Below are 8,344 nucleotides of genomic sequence, written 5' to 3'. Positions count from 1 at the left end.
TTCATTCTGTTAATGGAGCCTTAGAAGAGCAGCTTTTACTTTTGATGACATCCAATTTATAATTTGTTCTTCTTGGATCATGTGTTTGTGTATGGTCCAATCGTCAAGCTTACAGAGAACACCACACAGAATATTTATGGTTCCCATAGAGGATTTTCTGCTTTACTTACTTACTTTAGACTGGAGTCACTTTCAATGCCTTAGAGATGACGAGAAGTCCTCTGAAAGTTCTTTCAATTGTGTATTCCATTCCCAGATAAGGTCCCTCATATTCAGAGATGAATGGGTTCCCGGGGTTTTATTCATTTTAGAGAAGAGATGGGACCGAGTTACGACCAAAATTGAAAGATTGCACAGTTTACTGAATGTTGGTATTGCCGAGAAGTAGATCATGCTGTCAGGGTTTTATAAGGCCCTGTATCCTAAGGAGCTCACATAATTTAGTATCAAAAGGGAAGTTAGTAATCATCTTGCCCACTTGCCTATGTAGCCCAGGCTTCCTTCCCATTGAATCTTCCCTCTTTCATTCAGATTTTTGCTTAAAAGTCACCTTTTCAAAGAAGCCTTCATCTTACCTAAAATAACAAAACCCTCCTGGCCCCGTTACCTTCGATTTCCCTCCTCAGCTTTGCTTTCCTCTATTAACACCACTACCTGAAATTGTATTGTGTATTTAAATTTTATGTACGTCTTTATTTTTTTTCTCTGTCCCTCCTACATGGGTAGACTTCTCTGTTCATTACCGTATCCAAGCCCCCCCCCCCCCCATGTAACCATTCAAAAAATATTTATTGACTGAATGAATTTCTTCTCAGCCTGAGTGTCAGCTCTGACAAATAACACATTGTACTGGAAAGAGAGCCACGTGTCCTGCATTCTCGGCCTTTCTCTGCCACCAGCTGGAATTTTGTTAAACGACTGGGTTGACTTTGTGCTATTTAAGGACTGACCGGTCCAGCTCCATCACACCGAGATCATACGAAATTCATACCGTGAGGCAGCCCCTGCTGTTGTGGGGCTCTGAAGATATTAGATTTTTTTCTTCTAGGGAAACAAATTTAGCTTTTCTAAAAAAGAAAAATTGGAACCAAAAGCTAAAACCAGACAGTCTCTATTCTTTCTACTGGTTTGAAGATCTGCTTCCTTTGGAAACTTACTCTGAAGAGTGCCAGGCGTGGTCTGAGGACTTTGATCCTCCAGTGGACAGGTATCATTATTGTCTTCACTCTGCAGAGAAGAAAACAGGCGTTGGGAGTTCCACAATTTGCCTAAAGCAATGGTAAGCTGGGAAGTCACAGAACAGGATTGACTCCAAGAAGTCTGACTCAGGAGCCCATGTCATTTCTTCTATGTTCTGTTGCGTTTTATTTAATGCTGTGTTTTAAAATAGATATTATATTTACATGAAGAAGTAAAAAAATATAAAAACTTATACACTGAGAATCTTGTTTCCACCTTCTTCTCTCCTTCCTATTGAAAACACTTTATTAGATTTTAAAATTTATCTTTTTAAGGTTTGCTTATACAAATGAGTATTTTTGTTTCTCTTCATTTTTGCAACAAAGGTAACATTTCAGATCCACTGTTCTATTTACTTTGAAAAAAAGTCATGGTTTGGGGCACCTGAGTGGCTCAGTCAGTTGAGCGCCCAGCTTTGGCTCAGGTCATGATCCTATGGTTCGTGGGTTCGAGCCCCACGTTGGGCTTTGTGCTGACAGTGCAGAGCTTACTTGGGACTCTCTCTCACTCCCTCTTTCTCTGCCCCTCCCCTGTGCATGCTCTCTCTTCCTCAAAACAAGTAAATAAACTTTAAAACAAGTTGTGATTTTAAATATACGTTGTTCAGCTGTTATTTTGCAGAATTTCAAAACAATGGAGAAAATCAAAAGGAATATCACAATGAACACTAATATATGCTTCACCTAGATTTTCCAATTTTTAACATTTGCCACTTTATGTTTTCTTCTCTATTCACCTATTTGCTGTTGTTTTGCTGAACCATTTGAAAGTAAGTGGATCTATCATGACACTTCATGTGTCCCTATATACTTCAGTGTGTACCTTCTAAGTAACCAAAATACCATCTTTACAAAAGTAAATATTGCAAAAGTAATATTGAGTCAATAACATCTAATATACAATCCATACTCAGGCTTCCCTCGTTGTGCCAATCGTGTCAACTGTTTACTTTTACAACTGTTTACTTTTTTCTGGTTTGGGAAATTAAAAATTGCATTTAATTTTCATGCCTCTTTAATGTCCCTTTATCTGGAAAAATTTCTCGTGACTTTTTAATCTTTCGTGATATTAACATTTTTGAAGACACGCCATTTCTTTTATAGACCATCTCACACTCTGGATTTTTCTGCATGTGTTCTTGTATATTTGGACAAACTCTCCTCGTACGGCCACCACATAGGTGATATTATGTTCCTGCCACTGCATTGCACCAGGAGGCGCTGAATTTCAGCATGTTTCCTTTATTGACAATATTCCCTTTTATTACTTTGTTGAGATTTGTTCACCAAAGATCTCCGTTATGAAAAAAACTTTTCTCTCCAGGCTGTGCGAATACCCTATTTCCCACAACCTTTCACCCAATACTTCTTACTATCCATTGATAATCCTTGTCTGAATCAATTGTTGCGTTGGGATTGCAAAATGGTAGAGTTCTAATTCTATCATTCCTTCTACATTTATTAACTGAACTTCTTAGTAAGGGCTTCTTCCGCTTATATACATACTTGTTAATTCAGTATCATTTTAATCTTAATGGTCTTTTTTATCCTTACCGTTACTATCATTATCCTTTTTGATGCTCAAAACTTTGATGTTTTACTGTTGGCCTGATCCTATATTCATTTCACCTGTTTCCATTAGTCTTTGGGTACTGTCTTGCTTTCAGGCACAACTAAATACACACATCTTGTACTTTGCTTAAATGCCATACTTTTTTTGTTTCTTTTAAAATATATCCTGGAGATTTCTAAAATCACTGTGTTGAGAATGCTCTCTTTTTTTTTTTTTTTTTTTTAAACTGGTGCACTGTGTCTTATTCTGTGGATTGTTTACTAAACCAGTCCTCTTGCTGCAGATGCAGTTATTTTCAGATAATGCCATGGTGCAAAACCTGGTGTATACATATTTTCATTCCTGTGCATTTGTAGAATAAATTATTGGAAGCAGAATTGCTGAGCAGATGAAATGCCTACTTAGTTGTTGTTAAATATGCCAGATTCCCCTATGTGGATTACACCATGATGCACTTCTACTGACAGAGACCCCTGGATTGCTGCTAGGAAGGTCTGTTTCTGAGGTTCTAGTGGTACCTTCCAAATTTCCCATCTTCTTGACTGGGGTAGAAGTCGCAGCTCCACCTGTGGACTAGTTCAGTGATGATATTCTGGGAATTGTTCCTGGAGGCCCAGCCCAGAGCTTACTCTTTGCATGCTTCCAATAATTTGTAAGCACCCACTTTCCATGTTTAAATCTCTTTCTGTACAAAATGCCTAGAAAGGTTTCAACTTGATTAGCACACTCTTTTTTTTTTTATTTTTTTTTTTTTTTTTGCTCACCATGAATTTTTTTTAAATATAATTTATTGTCAAGTTGGCTAACAGTGTATATAGTGTGTTCTTGGTTTTGGAGGTAGATTCCCATGATTCATCGCTGACATACAACACCCAGTGCTCATCCCAACAAGCGTCCTCCTCAATGCCCATCGCCTCCCTGCCCCCCAACCCTCAGTTTGTTCTCTGTAATTAAGAATTTCTTATAGTTTGCCTCCCTCTCTGTTTGAAACTATTTTTCCCCTTCCCTTCCCCCACAGTCTTAAGTTTCTCAAGTTCCACATGTCAGTGGAAACATATGATATCTGTCTTTCTCTGACTGACTTCACTTAGTGTAATACCCTCCAGTTTTATCCACATTGTTGCAGCAGGATTTCATTTTTTCTCATTGCCAAGTAGTATTCCATTGTATATATAAACAACATCTTCTTGATCCATTCATCAGTTGATGGACTTTTGGGCTCTTTACATAATTTGGCTATTGTTGAAAGTGTTGCTATAAACATTGGGATACGTGTTCCCCTATGTATCAGCACTCCTGTATCCCTTGGGTAAATTCCTAGTAGTGTTATTGCTGGCTCATAAGGTCGTTCTATTTTTAGTTCTTTGAGGAACCTCCACACTGTTTTCCAGAGTGGCTGCATCAGTTCATATTCACACCAACATGACAAGAGGGTCCCTGTTTCTCCACATCCTCGCCAGCATCTGTTGTTTCCTGAGTTAATTTTAGCCACTTTGACTGACGTGAGGTGGCATCTCAATGTGGTTCTGATTTGTATTTCCCTGATGATAAGTGGTGTTAAACATCTTTTCATGTGTCTGTTAGCCAACTGGATGTCTTCTTTGGAGAATGTCTTCTTTGGAGAAGTGTCTATTCAGGTCTTCGGCCCATTTCTTCACTGGATTATTTGTTTTTTGGGTGTTGAGTCTGGTAAGTTCTTTACTGATTTTGGATACTAACCCTTTATCTGATATGTCATTTGCAAATATCTTTTCCCATTCCATCGGTTGCCTTTTAGTTTTGTTGGTTGTTTCCTTTACAGTGCAGAAGCTTTTTATCTTGATGAGATCCCAATAGTTAATTTTTGCTTTTATTTCCCTTCCCTTCAGAGATGTTCAAGCAAGAAATTTCTGCTGCTGAGGTCAAAGAGGTTGTTGCCTGTTTTCCCCTCAAAGGTTTTGATGGTTTCCTGTCTCACATTTAGGTCTTTCATACATTTTGAGTTTATTTTTGAGTATGGTGTAAGAAAGCGGTCTAGTTTCATTCTTCTGTGTGTTGCTGTCCTGTTCTCCCAGCACCATTTGCTAAAGAGACTGTCTTATTCCATTGGATACTCTTTCCTGCTTTGTCAAATATTAGTTGGCCATACACTTGTGGGTTCAATTCTGGGTTCTCTATTCTATTCCATTGATCTATGTAGCACACTCATTTTTGGTTTCCCTCCCTTCCTTGGCTTACTTCCCCTACTCCCACAGGATCATTTCCACTTCCCATATTAATAACTGCATCCCAATCTGCATCAAGGTCAGCTTTTGGGGGTATTCAAACAGAAAACAACGGACATATATTACTCTCATGGTTAGGGTGAAAAGTTCTTTTAAAATCCTATTATAAGGAGTTATTAATTTTTGAAATACCAAATATCTGCTAAAGAAGATGATGCTATTTGTTTTGTGGCTTGAATTGAAGGTATAAATCTTTATCCCCTTGTAAAGTGGGATCATATTTGAAGTATTAATACAAATATGATTTCCACATCTCTGAGACCACTAAAAATTTTCCATTCCTCCTAATCTGTTCAAGTCAGTAGAAGAGAACTAAAAACATGAGGTACAAACAGAAGAAAAAATAGGGGAAAAATCAAGCAAATAACTGAACAACTTTGTGACCTAAAGGAAAGAAGTATAATGTTGTTTACTTGAATAGTGATCTTTTCTCATACCAAGAAGCTAAATGACTTCCACAGTGGCTTGAAGAAAGAAGTGTAAAGGAAAGAGATGCCATGCATTCAGGAGGGCAAGCTGGGACTGGAAGCCCCCTCACCAGCAACATTACAGGAGCAAGTGCAAGCTGGGGCAATATGGTGGTCTTGTTGCCCACTTAAGACCGCCAAGCTCCAAGGATTAGCATGCTGATTCTCCATCGCCTTTTTTGGAATTATCCTTAACTGAGGCCGGAAAACTTGCCCAGTAGCCCATGTGATCCATCTCATGTGGACAACCCATGACAGATGTGCCAGATGCTTATAAACTCCATCTTCTCAGATGAGGCTAGGAGAACAGGACACCTCATTGGATTATGTCGGTGTGAAGGGTAAACCTTGCCTTTGAGTGAGGTGGAACTATACAAAACTATCTAGAAATTGCCTGCGGAGCAGGGCAGGTGGTAAAAACATCTCTCATATCACATTGTGACTGCTATTACTGATGGTAACCGCTGATTTTTTGAGTGCTATGTTTCATGCTCTATATTTAATCTCATAGCCACCCTTTGACATAGGTATGTTCTTTCTCTGGCTTTACATATCAGGAAACTGAAATGCAGAAAAGATAAGGAATACAAAGCTTTCACCACTAATGAATGCAGAATTGGGCTTGTGACTTAACAGCTAACATATAAACATCATAGTTCTTACTACTGGTGGTCATGAAGACAAGCACTGGAAGAGGCATATTTAAAACTGAGCAAAACCAGGTAGGTATGGTTACCATGTTGTAGGGTTGGGAATGATTAATCACCCCCTCCCCCAAGGTGTCCACTATAATATGACATTGTTACTCCTCCAGATGTTACTTTTACTCATTTTGTTATATAGCTTACGTCTTAGGTTTCAGAGCAGAGGCACCAGATTCTCATTTTAATGTTATAATAGGCATGGGCTTTGTTTGTGCCTTTTTCTTGCTTGTGTTATCACCAGTGTGCTATTAGAACAGATTCATGTGGTGTCGTTCCTCGTTCCCATTACAACCTTTATCACAATAATATGGTGCAGTATTGGAATTTTAATGGTTCATATATTCTGTGAAACATGATGGTAATAAACTGTAATGCTTTGACCTCAGCTTTTTAATATTTGATGCATCGCCCCTTCCCTACCCACCTAGCCCCCTCCTTTCCTCACGCTATTTGAATGAGGATGAGGTAGAATGGGCAGTCACTCAAAGAAGGAAACATTTACCAAGTGGAATACACCTGTTTATAAGCCTATTAAAAGTGGATAGACATTCATGTTCTATTTTGAAAAGAACAAATCACCCTTTCTCCTCATGGCAGACAACACAAGGAGAATGTAAACTAGAAAACATGAATCAGCTCTTATTACGGGAATCACAACAGGAACAGAAAATGGCACATTGATCATCTATTCTTGAGACAATGGCTAAACTGAGAGCTGAAGCACCACAAAAGCAACTTCCTTCTTCCTGCAGTTGGCTGCATGTATCTATGAACAAAGTGAGGAATACGAGAAGGCAACTCAGAAATGAATTCAACATCAAAGACCAGCCTCGCTCTTTATTTAGAACCCACGTCATGCATGACTCAGGTAAGACCCAGCAATAAGAACCTTCATGGAGCCAGCCAAGAAATACCATGACTGAAATGAATTGTTGACTCCTATATCTCATCATTTGATTTCTCTGTCACTGGGTCCTTTGTCACGTGTTTTGAAAAGCAAAACTGTAACTATTCTTGTTACGACTTTCCTTGAAAAATGAAGTGCTATGTTCTTCAGGCACCAGTTATGTGTCTGTCCCTTGTCTATAAAGTGGTGGCATCAAAGTGAAAAAGCCCGACCCCAAAAAGTGTTGAACTTTAAAGAAAGTCTGTGGGGAACTAGAAGCTGCTGGCATGGGAAAATGAGCTGAACTCCCTTGGAGTATATTGACCATGCTTCCTGGTTTGACCCTCAGTTTCGTAAATCCAGAAACTCAATTTGTAATCCCCCAGAGTTCCTCAGGCTCATGTTGACTTAACCATGTAGGCTACTTCATGCTGCAATATAAGCAGAATGCCTGCTTATTAATTTATAAAGAGAAATACTGCTACAGGCTGATTCCAGAGTCTAATTAATGGGATAGCTTAGTGATGTATCCCCTCCCACAACAGGGAAATTTCCTTCTAGAGATAGGATAGGGCAAGTCCATGGAGGAGAGCACTCTGTTCTTTTTTCCTAGTAGAATTATTAATCACTCTTCTTTCATCCAAGTTTGAATGCCTTATTGCTGGTCACTTTGCTTTTCTTGAGACCATGATGCTATCCCATAATGAGAACATTTTTTTAAAGAGGTAGAAAAACCAAAAACTCCCCTCCCCCCAAAATGGACAACATGTCCCTATGGGTTAGAGGCTCTAAAAGAATTCACTGGAGGTAAGATTAAAAGAAGGAAAGACGGCCTGAATGATCCCACCAAGTTTCTTTCTTATCCTCTTAAATAATCACATGTAGCCTTTCAAGAAAGCAGTTTGCTATTAACATCAAAGGAAATTTCTCCTTGACGCAAGATGAGATGAGTCAAGCAAGATTGGAAACTGGTCCAAGATAAATATTTTAAGGCAATATGAAAATATTTGGGACATTGTGGTAGGATAAAAGGGAATTAATGGACTGTTGCTGAACTAAAGGAAAATCAGCAATGGTATTAAAGGAAATATCCTCATGGAGTTGATTCTAACGGTGGTGTGGTAGACGACTGAGCATGCTCAGAGAGCAACTGTGTGTTACCAGACCATGAGACTGAATAATTTAAAGCAATGATCCCACCTAGATGTGTGT

General features: G+C 38.8%; 1 long non-coding RNA gene across 1 annotated transcript; it reads left to right on the top strand.

Annotated features, from left to right (window-relative positions):
- The first annotated feature begins 1,120 nt into the window (after nt 1-1,120).
- Nucleotides 1,121-7,306, top strand: LOC121012678 (uncharacterized). Its single transcript, XR_005782222.1, has 3 exons — nt 1,121-1,279; nt 6,100-6,264; nt 6,844-7,306. It is a non-coding gene; the product is annotated as an uncharacterized LOC121012678 (long non-coding RNA).
- Nucleotides 7,307-8,344: the final 1,038 nt, after the last annotated feature.

This window comes from Herpailurus yagouaroundi, unplaced genomic scaffold, assembly GCF_014898765.1.
Source record: "Herpailurus yagouaroundi ecotype Mexico unplaced genomic scaffold, PumYag 197, whole genome shotgun sequence".
NCBI classification, from domain to species: domain Eukaryota; kingdom Metazoa; phylum Chordata; class Mammalia; order Carnivora; family Felidae; genus Herpailurus; species Herpailurus yagouaroundi.
Note: the sequence above shows the minus strand (reverse complement) of the source record. Positions and strands in the feature narration are given on the sequence as shown.